This window comes from Mya arenaria, chromosome 4 (assembly GCF_026914265.1).
Source record: "Mya arenaria isolate MELC-2E11 chromosome 4, ASM2691426v1".
Classification (NCBI taxonomy): Eukaryota; Metazoa; Mollusca; class Bivalvia; order Myida; family Myidae; genus Mya; species Mya arenaria.
The window spans coordinates 61,067,896-61,085,398 of NC_069125.1; the positions used below are offsets into that span (position 1 = coordinate 61,067,896).

The 17,503-nt window shown below is 37.2% G+C and overlaps 1 pseudogene; it reads right to left on the reverse strand.

Annotated features, from left to right (window-relative positions):
- Positions 1–128: 128 nt before the first annotated feature.
- Positions 129–2,181, reverse strand: LOC128230954 (uncharacterized; annotated as a pseudogene).
- Positions 2,182–17,503: the final 15,322 nt, after the last annotated feature.

The window sequence follows — 17,503 nt, forward strand, 5'->3', positions numbered from 1 at the left end:
GTATGTCAAAGACTTAGAGTGAGAACTGTATAATGATATTTTCACTTCAAAGATATAACAGTATAAAGATCTATAGTATACACTTACACATTTTGTTTTGTTTTTTTTATAATAGAATGCAGACACACACACACACAAACACATGACAAAACGATTGTTTATAAATGCAGTGTTCACGAAATACAAACATACATTCAACATGTGTACCTGAGCAACACTGTATACAATTAATACTGACTTTCAGATCCAATTATAAAACAAGATCTTTATACACAAAAATGTTATAAAACATTGCGGACACGTTTAAATTCCCTTGACGACCTTGAGTGTATCATACAGCCAGCCGATCTCGCCGACCTGTCCGTTCTTGGCTTTAGGGAAGGCCTGCCCCTGCGCGGCACGGTTCAGGTAGCCCATCTGGCTCGTGATCTCCGATGACGCCTCGTTCTCGCCCGTCACAAGAAACTCGTGCCCAGTCCGCACACGCTGATCCCGTAGGCCGCTCGGACCTGAAACCAAGGATAAAGTAGTGTTTACTTAAAACTGTGATTTAAAAAAACAACAACACATGTTAAAAACCGGATACCATATAAAATCGCGATGGTTTAGGCAACATATGTAGAAGGTCGCCAAAAATAAGTTTCGTGTGACTCTGCGTGATTTTAGTGGACAATATTAGGACGCTGATCGGAGGAGTAAACCGAGACCCAGATATATTTAACTAACTCGATTTTAACAGGTTGCACATTAAAAAAAACATGGACTTTTACGTAATACCAGCCATTATTATTCTTTAATAATAACTAGTTATTGGCAACCAGAACTACAGTTCTGGTCGATGTAGTTCTATGTTTTGCCACTACACATATCAGAACTATTCTATAATCACACGCATTAGTTGACCTTCCGCAAGCGCAAACCATGCCCGACAAACCACTTTCGAACTCGCAGTCCTACGGTAAGTCATAGGTGGGAATTTCGCATGTATCCTTTCAGCACCAGCATCGCCGACGACAACACCAATATTGATAGAGACTGGGTCAACTGGAAGACATTTTCATCGGACTTTTTACGGCGAGGTTCAAATATAAAACCCTATGAGGCTGTGACAATAATCAAAAAGTGTAGTGTGAAGGGCGTTCCAGGTAGCTCTTTATTTCGACAATTAGTTCATCTATTATATCGAGGTTTAAAACTAAATTATACATGAATTAGCTTTAATATCTTATTTATAGATCTGCAAGTAATCGTTGACTTCCCGTGCTTTGTGATTTAATTTTATTTCGTTAATAATCATTCTAGTAATCCAGCATGTACTCCGATCACAGTCAACCGCGACGGAATGCAGGTTACATTTTCCATTGCTTATTTCGATTCGGCCCGTTTGAGCTTGCAGTTAAGTATTAAGATTGCTTTGTTCGTTAAGCTTACCAAGTGGTGTCTCGCTTCAATACTTCATGTAATAAATCCTTGATTAAAAAGGAAAGAAAATAGATCACGTTCTAAATTATATCATGGTAAAATTAATAAATAAAGGACAATCTCGCCATTGTCCATATGTTCATCAGTTTAGGGTTGGCCGGAAATATGTTCTTATTCAGATTAAAACATATTTCGAGTTTGGTTAAGTAATCACTGAAACTCATTTCCAAGAAGGTATTTGATATTTATACTTACTATTGAATATAATACAATTGAAAATAAATAAACTGGATATAATGTTAATAAGATAAATCAAAATATGTTGTAGAACATTGACTTACAATATACTGTTTCTAAACTGACGACACTTTTGACATTCCTATTCTATTGTAACGCCGGCCATTGATAGTCTTATACACGAAAAATGAGATGTAAGCTGGCAATGCGCATTCCAGTCTATTATAAACGTTTAAAATTTCTTTCCGAAGAAATATGTGTAACCATCCTTTACAAACACATACGTTGACTGATGCTACTGTTTATATCTACCTCACAGACGGCGTGTAGAATACCGCTGTCAAAATTATTGAAAAGGGTTTTAATTACCTGTGTAAAGAACTGGTCCCTGGAATGCCGTCCAGGACTTGTGTGCGGGGGTTACTGGGGTGGCGCGTGCCGTCCCATTGGACGTCGTATGCTTCTTCCCGTCCGCTCCGTCATGTGCGTCATCGTGCTCACCGTCGAACGAGGCCGGTCCATCGCGCGCCTGTACGGAACCGGAAGAAGGAGGAGGCGTTAACATAGTGACAGTAAGAGTAGTTTGTTTATACATTAACTTTTTTCCAAAGTTACTCTTTATATTCGCAGTGTAATTGAACATGTCGACAGCGTGAATAAAGAACATGCTCTTCCTAAGGTGATTTTAATTGGGTGGATCATTTCCATTTCATATTTTAAGAAGTCATTATGTATTACAGACAGCAATCACTCCGTCATAAATGATTTAAAAAATCTAAATATGGGACTTGTTAGACTTCATTACACGACTTTTGTTGAACAGAAATGGAATAGAGACGAGCCGAAGTATCGACCGTCGTATAATCACGGCCTCTAAACGCCAGCTCCACCACTTTACGGTGGTGCAAAGAAAAAGAGCTGTCGACACTTCCGTGGTGGAGCTGTGCCCTATGTTTACATGAACAAACGTGAGTATGATTTATATTTTATTTGATAATTTCATTTAACGGACATATTTCGAAAATCGGAGAATGTGGTAGCGTGTAAGAACACTTCTACTGTAGGCTGGTTACTATTTCGTTTCAATATTGTGCAAACTGTAGCGTCAGGAGCTTTTTTCCCGAATCTGACTTGTGCATATTTTGAGATCTGATTGCATAGCAAGTACAATTCGACGCTTATACACCCCGTAAGAACATTCTCACGCATGCAAACATAACTGTTATGTATAGTACCTATGCCGGAACACAACAAAACCGATAAGCACATCTTAAAAAGGAAAATTGCACATAATTATAAAAGTGGTGGCGCTGTTGCCCTAGTGGTGGCGCTATCGAGTATGTTTTGCGCTTGAAGTAATATAAAATGTTAACGCTTTTGGAATGAATACAACAGTTGCTATGTTTATCATTTATTGAACATTATTCTGGTTAGGCATACACCTTGCGGAAACAAAACTCTATGCGAACTACCTTAACCTTACTGGAAACTATTTCGAAAACAAATGGCTAGGTGCTGTTAATTTTACCATATAACTATAAGTATATCTATCATGTGGGTCCGGCTATGAGAGAGGTATTATTGCATACCGCACGTGTGTTTCCGGTCATTTGACCAGTGCTGGAAATACGCATCTTATACCACTATGTAAGATGAGTTATGCGCAACAACGCGCTACTTTTTATTTCTTTTATTGTATGGTTTATGAAAAGTATATTATTTCATTTCAATAAAGCGCAATCAATTATATAAATATGCAATTAATTTAAATAGATAATAAATAATTGTAAAAAACGCGATTTAAATAGTTACTATTTGACGTCAATAGTAATTTAAAATTACTGCGCTTTATGACGTCAGTAAACAACGTTTCATGCGCTTTTTGGTAAAATGTACAAAAGTGCGTTTTCTACCTCAATTCTTCCACAAATTCATAAATTTAGGTATGCAAGAAAAAAATTCAATCATGTTTTTTCGGCCCGGATCGAAAAATCCGTCCTTCGGTCACGCTGCATGGCCGGTAACTCGGCAAACATCATTACCGGCTTACGCGCGTGCACTCGGGACGGATTTTTCTATCCGTACCGGACACACATGATAGATAGGTATATGGTAAAATTAACAACACTTATCATATATAATAGTTGTTTAATTTTCTTAAGAAATGTGTTGCTTTGGTTTGAGTTTATTGAAATTTTAAATTTCGTACGTGAGACGCCTACAAAAACACTTGCGCCTAGACTAACATCAAAAAAGCACAAGAGCAATTGGCATAGAAACACGTATAACTATGACAAAGGTCACCGCCTACGTGGTTATGTGCACCTTAACAACCACATGGCATCCGTCCACATATAACGGGATGGGATATTGTTTTGCTATAACATTTAAATATTAAAATTCTTATTCTATGTTACCAATGCCCCCAAAGTACATGTATGTGTATTTGTTATTTCACAACGGTTGTTCTTCCTTTCCTGGTATGTCTGAGAGGAACCTGTTTCCCGCCCACTACCACTGTCCATTCAAATCTCATTTCCGATGGGTGCGCATGTGTTGTTAAGTAATGATCATTCAGGAAACGGACTGCAATCGAAATTCCCATCTATACTTGTCACTGATATATGAAAATTTTGCTCATAATTATTTACAATTAACACCTCAATGGTGAACTAATAAATATGTGCGTCATATTCATGAGTACTATTTTCTGCCCACACTATTGGAAGAAATATTCCACTACGTTTACCCTGTGACTGCAGTAAATAGGTTGGAATTCAGATTATAAATTAAACTAAATTACCACCCCGCCCAAAGTTGCATGTGTTCGACTCATTGCCTGCATGGACACATGTGGGTTTGGTTAAATAAGACCGTAACATCTTTATCAACAAAGGTGATAAAATATACGACTTGTTTCACAACCGTATTTGTAAAATAAATATATTTTTATAGAGTTCAAGTACGATACAAAGACATAAATGAAGTGAATCGAACTTTGGTTGTTTATTATATGTGAATATCTTTAAGCGTCTTACAGGTATATTTTTGGTGCTATTTTGGTCACAAAAGATTCCAAGATCAATTTGTAAAAAGGGTCGGTACTCGATCCAATAGATACAGTAGCAAACGAATGAAAATGGGGAAAACAGTTATAAAAAATCACAGTTTACTTGAATATTTTTTCTGCTTCAAGCTAACTGGCCCCAATTTCTCGAAACTTCTTAAGTCTCTTATAACAGGATTAAGCTAAACCCACTATTTTTGTCTTTCAATATTTTGCGTTTTATATACTCCTTTAAATGTATTTAATACTTAAGATAGGAATTGTCATTACGATTATCACAATAAACCATTTTTCATTTATGAAAATTCACTGTAAGTATGTATTTTGGCTGATTGAAATAAGCAACTTAAACCTGTTAAGCTTAAGAAGTTTCGAGAAATTGGGGCCAGTACTGGATAATAAATAATCAGTTCTCAGTTTGATAGGTCATAGAATTGTACATTGTTGCTCCATCAAATTCAGTAACAACTGAAGAAATTGTGATACTTTTCAGTTTCTTTATCGTTTTGAGGTATTAATCAACAGCTAATAAGAAAAGCAAACACAACTATTTTACGAATATTTTTTCCAGCCATGATTTACCATGGCTTTGAACTGTTAAATGACGTCATGCTTGTCCCTTAACGTTTTATTATCATCAACACAACTGTTCGTGCACATAGTTATTAGCTTATGTGAAAATAACAAGAATGACTCATTATTGCTTAACTTGTTGCCAGACCCATTCGTTCAAAACTCATGAATGTTGGCATTGGGCGGGAACATAACGAATCTTATCATTTATAATAATTGGTTAACTTTCTTTAGAAATGTGTTGCTTTTAATTTCTACAGGACGTGAAACTTCAGAGTAATTCAAGTGTACAAGACAGACACCGAACAGTCATAATACATGATGCTTGGATTGTGAGTGTTTGTTTGTTTTTTCCTTAACCCTTTTTAATTATAAACATAACTGTTCCTGCATATAATTAGTAGATTATGTGAAAATAATGATGGGTAATTATTGGTGAATAATTTAAGTGCCACACTGGATTCATTCCATCTTGATGCATGTTTGTGCTGAACTGAAACATACTGATCGCTTGTTATGATTTTATAATAATTGTTGAATATTTTTCAGATTGTCTTGCTTTTATCTCTTCAAGAGCCTACTTCAAAATAGTTCAAAATGAAAATGTGTTACATTATCAGTTATCATTCAATATGCGAGTTGGGAAACAAACGTGATCGTAGAAAAACATGTCAAAACGAAATTGAAGACGAATGCAAGCATATATTGTATACAAATAATTTACATCCGAAAGTAGTAGTATACTAGTAGCAGTAGCAGTATGGAGAAAGCAGAACGATATATTAAATTTGGTGTTTTTTATTAATGGAATTGCATCGCAATTAAATGTTTAGAAATGAATCGCTAAATAAATTGAATTGTTTCCATGAGTAACATGTCAAAACTAATTTTCGAAATAAAAATTAGTACGTATGGCCCCTACAAAAACACTTGGGTCTAGACTTAGATCAAAATAGCCCAGTAATATAGCTTAAGGTATAGTTAAAATTGAAAGTGTATTTTTGCCCAATCATGAGTATCCGAGTTCAGGGATATATACCCATGCTGAAGACTTGTTGACCAAATACAGCACTTCTAATGCTTCAATCCACCATTTCCAATTTTGAGTTGCTTTGTATCTATCTAATATGATTTCTGGAAGAGTTTTACGAAACTTGTAATAATATTGTGAAAATAGTTCCAATCTGTAAAACAAGCAGTTTGAAATACCATGCTGATGGCTTCGCAGCGAGGAAAATCCATCTTACATATCATGTCTACGTGTTCAAAATGCATTTTTAACGTCTCATTTTCGATGAATCTCGATAACACCAAAAGTTATCATGCAGACGTGGTTTTAGTTTAGGAGCTAAGTGTGCCCAGGCTTAAAGAGATTAGCGAACACATATTATAATCTTAAAAGTCCTACATCATCTATTCACGCTGTTCATCTACCATAACGTTCTTAAAAATAATGAGTCTGTGATGGCAAGGATTATCTTTGCAATTTCATCTGATCTTCCGTTACAATTCTTATTCGAGTTCCAACCACTTCATTATTTAGGATTCACTACGGAAAAATATATGCCGTGTTTATACGATCATGTCACAAGAGGTACATTAGTCGAATTATATTTTACATTTTAAACAGCAAAGGTTACCTCATAATTATAATTTATGCCGCTCAAGAAATAATATGCCATGAAATTGCTTGTTTTATTAGTTTGAGCTTATTTAAAGATTGTGAAACAAGCTATTGCAACAGATATTAATCACTCTCGTTGGCACGATGTTGCTGGAGAGAGAGATTTTGTATTGTGAGGGAAACCGGAATACCCGGAGAAAGCCCACTTGTCCGGCTTGGTGACCACTAACCAGACTCACATGCGCCAAAGCCGGGACTCGCCTTGGTGGGAAAGTTTGTATATATACATATATGATTATTTATGCACGTTATGGGAAGACTGCCATCGCAGAGCTACTGCGATATAGATCAGCTTTGTTGCCTAGCAACAGGATGGGCGCGTGCATGTAGGACTTCCAGTTCCTGCGACATCAATCGCAACCGCCATTGGCCATTTGCAAGCTGTGTGCATTTATAGTCCACGGCGTAAACATCCACCCTTGCCAGCAAATCCTTATTTCCCGTCTGCAGCTCCTGGTGCTGGAGTAGAGGGGCATTTAGGTGGCATACATACGCAACTGATTACATTAAGATAATGGTTTTAACGTTAACATATAAGATCATTTTTAAAAAAGAATCAAGATATTAATGTTCATTTTCTTACGATTTAAGAACCATCGTCAAGCTTTAATAAATAAAGGTTAAGCTTTTTGCTTTGGATGGATTGAAGAAATTGGCGTTCTCAACTTAGAAATAAAAGTATGAATACTGTAACAAATGTTTTTTGTTTTATTTATGTCTTTATTTAATATATTCCAAACAAAAATGAATAGTTTGCTTCGCATGAAATCTTTATATGATATTTACTTTACCGGTTTTACTACAGATGTGTGAACAAAACAATGTTCTGCACGTTGAACTGACTCCGTGTCTGCTAACCAAATGAATTATTCACTGTATTGAAGAACGTGAAGAAATGATTGCTTTGATTGATCATGTCTTTCAGAAATGACAACTGGAATGTTTTTATTACTTAGGTTTACACCGATGTTGAAACGAAATAACTCTGATAAACTATTGCGAATGTGTAATGAACTCGCATCGAAATTTGTTACACTGGATATTATTCGTGATTCGGTAGAATTACTTAGTATGAAGTATTATAAATGAACACACCGTACGTAGTGAATTAAAAAGACAAATATTTGGTCGCCTGTGATTCTCCTCTTGACTGAAGATGATGTACAACAAAATAATCTCACTGTTAGGCATGCAAACGGACCCAAGACTGTTGAGGTGATGAAACTATACAAACTAATCACATACCCTGGAAAATACATAACCAATAGCATTCACAACCAGAACATCTCAAATGTTAGATGAGTTGTTGATCAAACATCAATGTCATTCATTGAATGAGTTATATGATCATTACCACGTACAAGCAATCTTAGATATTCAGTAATAACTATAGTTCCTCTACATAAAAATATTGTTTTCCGGCTTTTGAAAGCAGATATTCTGCTAATATCTAAATGTTCACAAACAGGGTAGATCCAGTAGTTCTCGCCAAAGCCACCAAGGTTCGACTGGTTCCTGGCCTGCATGAGCCCTTTCTATTTTTTGTTGCATAATAACCCATTTCATCTTGATTAACAAGCGTGACTAGGATATTGCTTGTTTCATCGTTTTTTGTAAAATATTGGTTATTTAGGTCAATGGTTCCACACTAAATAATCTAAGGTTAATCTGTAAAAAAATGTCGGTACTTTATCCAATAGATAATGACGTGGTACGAGCAGCAAAACGGATAAAATGAGGGGAGAAAACAAGCAAAACTCACAGTTTTCTTGTATAATTATTCTGCTCGAAGCTGATAATACTGGTTAAAAAACATTAAGTTATCACTATTATGGGTCTTGGATTACTGGATTATGTTAAGATAACAAGATGGACTCATTTTTGCTTAACAGAGTGTCAGACCCAATCGCTCAAGACTCGTGAATGTTGGCACTGTACTGGAACATTCCGAACACTTGCTATATATACGTAATTAAAGCACTGGAAGCGTTGACAGGCTGTATGCGCGACCTGCCTGATTTGACTTTTTGTACAACTCTGATCACAGGCAATACAATTCCTAAAACTATTTTGAGAGGCCATAAGTTTTAACCGATAAGTTCCTGTCATTACCTAGGTTATGTAAATTGATTAGTTTATAATACAATTAGCTTGTTTCATGCCAGTAACTGATAACACCAAAACGTACTAGGATATATGAGTACTGCTTTCATCTCGCAAGTTCCTTACTAGTGTGAAATTAATGAAATGGAAATCAATATTCGCTGTGGACGTTTTGGCTATTTGTAGTAGTAAAGTAAGTCAGAGTTTATTGGTCAACACATTTCCATTTTCTGTGTAATGATCTCTGATAACCTATTCCCCTCGGCTCCCGAAGATGAATTTAAGACCCTTTGGCCTGCTTTCAAATTCACATTAGCGTTGCTTATGATACGGTAGTGTTTGAATTCGCACTATTTAAAACCGCTTATCACCAAACGTCTCATTCTGTAACCCCGGCGCACATTTATGTCATGTCAAAAAGTATATTGTGTTGCTTTAAATTTTTAAAGTGTGGCCGACTTCATTTTTTTTAAACTCATGCATGTTAGATTTGGACTCGAATACTTGTTATAAATACAAAATGGTTATTTTTTTTCCTTTAAATTGTGTTACTTTAAATTTTATTGGATGACCGACCCCATTTATTACTTTTTCAAGGCACATGCATGTTGGCATCGGACTGGAACATACCAAACACTCGTTACACATACTAATTGATTTTATTGTTTGTGTGTTTGGTTTTTTAAGTTCTGTCCTATTACCGAAGCAAATTAGAGTGAGTCGGAAACAAGAACACTTTCACCAACATCACGACTCCCGAAATCGACATTGTCTGCGCTAGCTACAATGTGGCACATTGATAACCAGCCAGATCGCTTCTCTCACAGAGCAGATATTGCTATTGGCAATAGGTTTGCAATATAAATACGGCCCATTTTTATAACTTTAACGATTGTTTATTTTTTACAAAAAAACATGCCAATTAGTCTTAGACCTACAATAATGCTTATTCAATATAATATACATTTAAATGTGGTTACAAATTTATTATGCTTGTTGAAATCTCAGTGCGTAATTGCTTTTTATCTTTCATATTTTGTCAATGGGTTCAAACTGCGTTCTTATAGCATCAATTCAATCTATCAGAGAGCACCAACAGAGATCAGACGTGTTTTTGATTGAAGAGCTAAGTGTACCCAGGCTTAAATTTAATAGATTAGCGAACTACTATTATCGTCTAAAACGTATATTTCTCCCTCAACTTACCACGAAGTTCATCTGCTATGCCCTTCTCAAAAATACATCATACTGTATTGGCAACGGTTATCTCTGAAAATCTTTCGTTGCAATGTTTAACCGAGTCGCACCAAGCTCGTCATCGAGAATTCAGTACGGACACGTATTTATTGTGTTCATGCAATAATTATCTACGCTGCAAGTAGATCGAAAAGTAATTTTAATTTAGCTGTAATCTTTATGCAATCATACACTTCTCTTGCAATTAATTTAAACTTAACAATACAAAATACACGTTCAAACAATACATTTAATAAATACTGTTATTTAAAATTTTACGTCCTACTTCTACCGATGTACCCGGCATACATCTGGGATTATTTTCGATGGAAAGTGGCCGAGGAGTTCCAAATGCTCTGTCAATCAATTCCAATACCTTGATGGGTCTGTTTTGAGCGTTTATAAGACAATAAACTTCATTGCTGGTAGGAACAAAAAACCCAATCAAGTTGTTTAAAGATTTATAATTATATTAACAGCTGAACATAGAATTAGAATCTATGATAGAGCTCTTTGAAAGTATCAGCGAAATGTTACTAGGTTTTCTTTCTCCCAATAAAATGTAAACTGATTAAATTATACGTATAATAACAAATTATTGAATACGATTTTCATGAAAAAGTTCGACAAACATGGATAATAAATTAACAACCCTTGGTCTAGAATTTAAGCATGTTTGTATTTTGTTTGAATTCCAAATAGCAAGTATTACTTTTGTAACAAGCTAATTCGAAGATGAACCTTTGTAGCAAGCTAATTCGAAGATGTACCTTGGCAGCAAGCTTATTCGAAGATGTACCTTTGTAGCAAGCTTATTCGAAGATGTACCCTTGTAGCCAGCTAATTTGAAGATGTACCTTTGTAGCAAGTTTATTCGAAGATGTACCTTTGTAGCAAGCTCATTCGAAGATGTTCCTTTGTAGCGAGTTATTTGAAGATGTACATTTGTAGCAGGCTAATTCGAAGATGTTCCTTTGTAGAAAGCTTATTTGAAGATGTACCTTTGAAGCAAGCTAATTCGAAGATGTACATTGGCAGCAAGCTAATTCGAAGATGTACCTTTGTAGCGAGTTATTTGAAGATGTACCTTTGTTGCGAGTTATTTTAAGATGTACCTTTGTTGCGAGTTATTTGAAGATGAACCTTTGTAGCGAGTTATTTGAAGATGAACCTTTGTAGCGAGTTATTTGAAGATGTTCCTCTGTAGCAAGTTATTTGAAGATGAACCTTTGTAGAGTTATTTGAAGATGTACCTTTGTAGCAAGTTATTTGAAGATGTACCTTTGTTGCGAGTTATTTGAAGATGTACCTTTGTAGCAAGCTAATTCGAAGATGTACCTTGGCAGCAAGTTTATTCGAAGATGTACCTTTGTAGCAAGCTTATTCGAAGATGTACCCTTGTAGCCAGCTAATTCGAAGATGAACCTTTGTAGCAAGCTTATTCGAAGATGTACCTTTTTAGAAAGCTAATTTGAAGATGTACCTTTGTAGCAAGTTTATTCGAAGATGTACCTTTGTAGCAAGCTCATTCGAAGATGTTCCTTTGTAGCGAGTTATTTGAAGATGTACATTTGTAGCAGGCTAATTCGAAGATGTTCCTTTGTAGAAAGCTTATTTGAAGATGTACCTTTGAAGCAAGCTAATTCGAAGATGTACATTGGCAGCAAGCTTATTCGAAGATGTACCTTTGTAGCGAGTTATTTGAAGATGTACCTTTGTTGCGAGTTATTTTAAGATGTACCTTTGTTGCGAGTTATTTGAAGATGAACCTTTGTAGCGAGTTATTTGAAGATGAAACTTTGTAGCGAGTTATTTGAAGATGTTCCTCTGTAGCAAGTTATTTGAAGATGAACCTTTGTAGAGTTATTTGAAGATGTACCTTTGTAGCAAGTTATTTGAAGATGTACCTTTGTTGCGAGTTATTTGAAGATGTACCTTTGTAGCGAGTTATTTGATGATGTACCTTTGTAGCGAGTTATTTGAAGATTTACCTTTGTTGCGAGTTATTTGAAGATGAACCTTTGTAGCGAGTTATTTGAAGATGAACCTTTGTAGCGAGTTATTTGAAGATGTTCCTCTGTAGCAAGTTATTTGAAGATGAACCTTTGTAGAGTTATTTGAAGATGTACCTTTGTAGCAAGTTATTTGAAGATGTACCTTTGTTGCGAGTTATTTGAAGATGTACCTTTGTAGCAAGCTAATTCGAAGATGTACCTTGGCAGCAAGTTTATTCGAAGATGTACCTTTGTAGCAAGCTTATTCGAAGATGTACCCTTGTAGCCAGCTAATTCGAAGATGAACCTTTGTAGCAAGCTTATTCGAAGATGTACCTTTTTAGAAAGCTAATTTGAAGATGTACCTTTGTAGCAAGTTTATTCGAAGATGTACCTTTGTAGCAAGCTCATTCGAAGATGTTCCTTTGTAGCGAGTTATTTGAAGATGTACATTTGTAGCAGGCTAATTCGAAGATGTTCCTTTGTAGAAAGCTTATTTGAAGATGTACCTTTGAAGCAAGCTAATTCGAAGATGTACATTGGCAGCAAGCTAATTCGAAGATGTACCTTTGTAGCGAGTTATTTGAAGATGTACCTTTGTTGCGAGTTATTTTAAGATGTACCTTTGTTGCGAGTTATTTGAAGATGAACCTTTGTAGCGAGTTATTTGAAGATGAACCTTTGTAGCGAGTTATTTGAAGATGTTCCTCTGTAGCAAGTTATTTGAAGATGAACCTTTGTAGAGTTATTTGAAGATGTACCTTTGTAGCAAGTTATTTGAAGATGTACCTTTGTTGCGAGTTATTTGAAGATGTACCTTTGTAGCGAGTTATTTGATGATGTACCTTTGTAGCGAGTTATTTGAAGATTTACCTTTGTAGCAAGTTACTTGAAGGTGTACCTTTGTAGCAAGTTATATGAAGATGTACCGTTGTAGAGTTATTTAAAGATGAACCTTTGTAGCGAGTTATTTGAAGATGTACCTTTGTTGCGAGTTATTTGAAGATGAACCTTTGTAGCGAGTTATTTGAAGATGAACCTTTGTAGCAAACTTATTTGAAGATGTACCTTAATAGCACGCTTATTTGGAGACTTACCTTTGTAGCAAGATCCAGGAGACTATGTGGAAACATATCTGGGGATATCATTTTGATAAGTGAGGACGTCTTTTTTGTTTCAATTAATCCAGTTAAGTATGGCATAAAATGATGAAGTAAAAAATAAAAGTAAGCACTGGTGTATAATTATTATTATGTACTTGAGGGTGCATTTAATGTTGGTTAGGCCAGTACTTTATTTTTGATAATCTTGTTGTTGTTTTGCATGACCACCTTCATTTTGATAAACTTTTCCCTTTCTTATATTTTTTTCTTTTGATACTTTCAGCAAATGATTGTAAGGACAAGTTTCATTTTGTATATTAGGAGAAACGTATCTGATCGGGGGTTGATAGTAAAAATAAAGAAAAACACATCTGTAGAACTTTCCTAAAACCTTGGGATTTATTTGAATTTTTCAAGAAGGATTTCATTTGAAGTTTTTATAGGAATTATGTTATTATGTCAGTGTTATCGGGGTAATTTAGTACTCGTATGGTGTGTTCAATGATGCATGTGGATTATATTCCGTGCACATTCAAAAATACCAGGATTAATAATACTTTATACTAAATTTTTGACATCATAGGTTTTTTTTTCAGGAATTTAAATTGTCAGATTTTTCATTTGAAATTACTGTTGTAAAACTATTAATAAATTGTATTGAACATTGTTCATAGTTTGTGGCTGGTGTTCCTTTCTACGCTGTGTTTGGTGGTAGTAACACCAGAAAAACCACCAACTTTTATTTGCAATCATTTTCTAATTAGTTTATATCAAATATCAAATGTATTCGATGCATCAGGTAAACATTTCAAAGTAACTAAAATAAAAACGTACGAACGGTTGTGTTGTCCGAATATCATCCATAATGCCTTTTGGTGACAACTGACAACCATACCTGTAGTATATCTCACCCATGCCACGCAAACATTCCTAAAACCTATCCAGTCAGTGCCAGGCAACCATAATGTAGTCTATCCCATCAGTGCCAGGCATCAATACCAAAAGTCTATCCGATCAGTACCAGGCAACAACACCTGTGGTCTATCCAATCGGTGCCAGGCAACCATACCTGTAGTATATCCCATCAGTGCCAGACAACGATACCTGAAGTCTGTCCCATCAGTAAAAGGCAACCACACCTGTAGTATATCCCATCGGTGCCAGCCAACCATACCTGTAGTCTATCCCATCAGTACCAGGCAACAATACCTACAGTATATCCCATCAGTACCGGGCGATTATACCTGTAGCCTATCCCATCAGTACCAGGAACCCATAACTGTAGTGTATCCCATCAGTGCCAGGCAACCATACCTTCAGTTTATCCCATCAGTACCAGGCAACCAAACCTGTGGTCTAACGGAAACGGTGACGCAACGACGTCAGAGACGCGACGAAGGTAGCGTAGCGTAAGGAATCGAGAGACCCTTATTTCAAGACCAGTACCGACTCACTATCATTCCCTTTACAAGCTATGTCTGAGCGCGTTGAAAAGTACGGAAATTCGCGAATTTTGGGATACTTTGACGAGTTAGAAACCGGTGACCTAATAACGTCACAGGCACCCCGACGAGTGCATCCTATAGGGAATTGGGACCCTAAATGGCAAATCTGGTCCGAGCCTCGGCATTTTCAGGGACGCTGAGATATCTGTGACATTAACTACCCCTTTTTAAGGCATTTTTGGCGGCTCTTTAGCGTGTAGTGGAGCCTTATACGCGAATGGAAACAGTGACACAATGAGCAAAAGATGAGACGATGGTCGCGTAACGTAGAGAAACCAGAGACCTTAATTTCATAAACAGTACCGACCTCCTAGCATTTTTGGTTCCGGAGATATCTTCGAGATAAACTTCCCTGCTCGGCACGTGCAGGGATGCTGAGGCATTTTTGGAGGCATTTTAGCGTGAAAAGGAGACTTTACGCGAATGGAAATTGTGACGCAATGACGTCAGAGATGCGCCGACGGTCGCGTAACGTAGAAAATCGATATACCTAAATTGCAAGACCAGTATCGACCTTCCTACCTTTTTTGGTTGCGGAGATATCTTCGAGATACGCTGCCCCTTACAAGTTATATGGGAGCGCGTTAAAAGTACGAAAAGTCGCGAATTTGGCGATACTTTGACGCGTTAGCAACCGGTGACCAAATAACATCCTAGGCACCCCGACGTCTTGTGCGTCTTGTAGGGTCCCCTAAATGGCAAAACTGGTCCCAGCCTCGTCAGGTGCAGAGATGCTGAGATATCTTCGACACTGCTTACCCGATTTTAAGGCACTTTTTGCGGCATTTTAGAGTATAAAATAGCCTTGTAGGCGAATGGAAACGGTGACGCAATGGCGTTAGAGATGCGCCGACGGTAGCGTAACGTAGGGAATCGTGAGACTACATTTCAAGTCCAGTATCGACCTCCTACCTTTTTTGGTTCCGGAGATATCTTGGAGATTAGCTCCCCCTTACAAGCTATATGGGAGCGCGTTAATAGTATGAAAAATCGCCAATTTAGGGATACTTTAATGCGTTTGGAACCGGTGACCAAGTTGCGTCTTTGGCTTCCCGATGACTGTATTATGTAGTGTATAGGGTCCCCTAAATGGCAAAACTGGTCCAAGCCTTGGCAAGTGCAAGAATGCTGAGATATTTTCGACATTAACTACGCCCATTTTAAGGCATTTAAGAGGCATTTTAACGTTTAGGAGAGCCTTGTAGGCGAATGGAAACGGTGACACAATGACATTAGAGATGCGCCGATGGTCACGTAACGTAGGAAAACGAGAGACCTAAATTTCAAGACCAGTCCCGACCTCCAAGCATGTTTGCTTCCGGTGATATCTTCGAGATTAGCTTCCCTTTACAAGCTAAAGCAACAATCTCTGTAATACATCCCATCAGTGTCAAGCAACCAACCTGTAGTCTATCCCAACAGTACCAAGCAATCATACATATCAGTGCCAGGCAACCATACCTGTATTCTTTCCCAGCAGTACCAGGCACCCATACCTGTAGTCTATCCCATCAGTGCCAGACAAACATACCTGTATTTTATACCAAGGGTGCCTGGCAACCACACCTGTGGTCTATTTCATCAGTACCAGACAACACTACTTGTAGTGTATCCCATCAGTGCCAGTAACCATACCTGTAGTCTATCCCATCAGTACCACGCAACCATACATGTAGTCTATCCCATTTGTGCCAGGCAACCATACTTGTATTATATCCCATCAGTGCCAGGCAATCATACTTGTAGTCTATCCCATCGATGCCAGGCAACCATACCTGTTGTATATCCCATTTGTGCCAGACAACAATACCTACAGTTTATACAATCAGTACCATGCAACCATACCTGTAGTCTATCCCATCAGTACCAGGCAACCATACATGTAGTTTATCCCATTAGTGCCAGGCAACCATACCTGTAGTCTATCCCATCAGTACCAGACAACCATACCTGTAGTCTATCCCATCAGTGTCAGGCTACCATACCTGGAATCAATCCCATCACTGCCAGGCAACCACACCTGTAATCTATCCCATCAGTGCCAGGCAACCATATCTGTAGTCTGTCACATCAGTGCCAGGCAATCATACATGTAGTATATCCCATTTGTGCCAGGCAACAATACCTACAGTTTGTACAATCAGTACCAGGCAACCATACCTGTGGTCTATTCCATTAGTGCCAGGCAACCATACATGTAGTCTATCCCATCAGTGCCAGGCAACTATACCTGTAGTCTATCCCAATAGTGCCAGGCAACATGACCTACAGTTTATACAATCAGTGCCAGGCAACAATACCTGTAGTCTATCCCATTATTACCAGTCAAGAATACCTACAGTCTATCCCAATAGTGCCAGGCAATATTACCTACAGTCTATCCCAAGTGTGCCAGACAACAATACCTACAGTCCATCCCAATAGCGCCAGGCAACATTACCTACAGTTTATACAATCAGTGCCAGGCAACATTACCTACAGTCTATACTAATAGTGCCAGGCAACAATACCTACAGTTTATCCTAAGTCTGCCAGGCAACAATACCTACAGTATATCCCAATAGTGCCAGGCAACATGA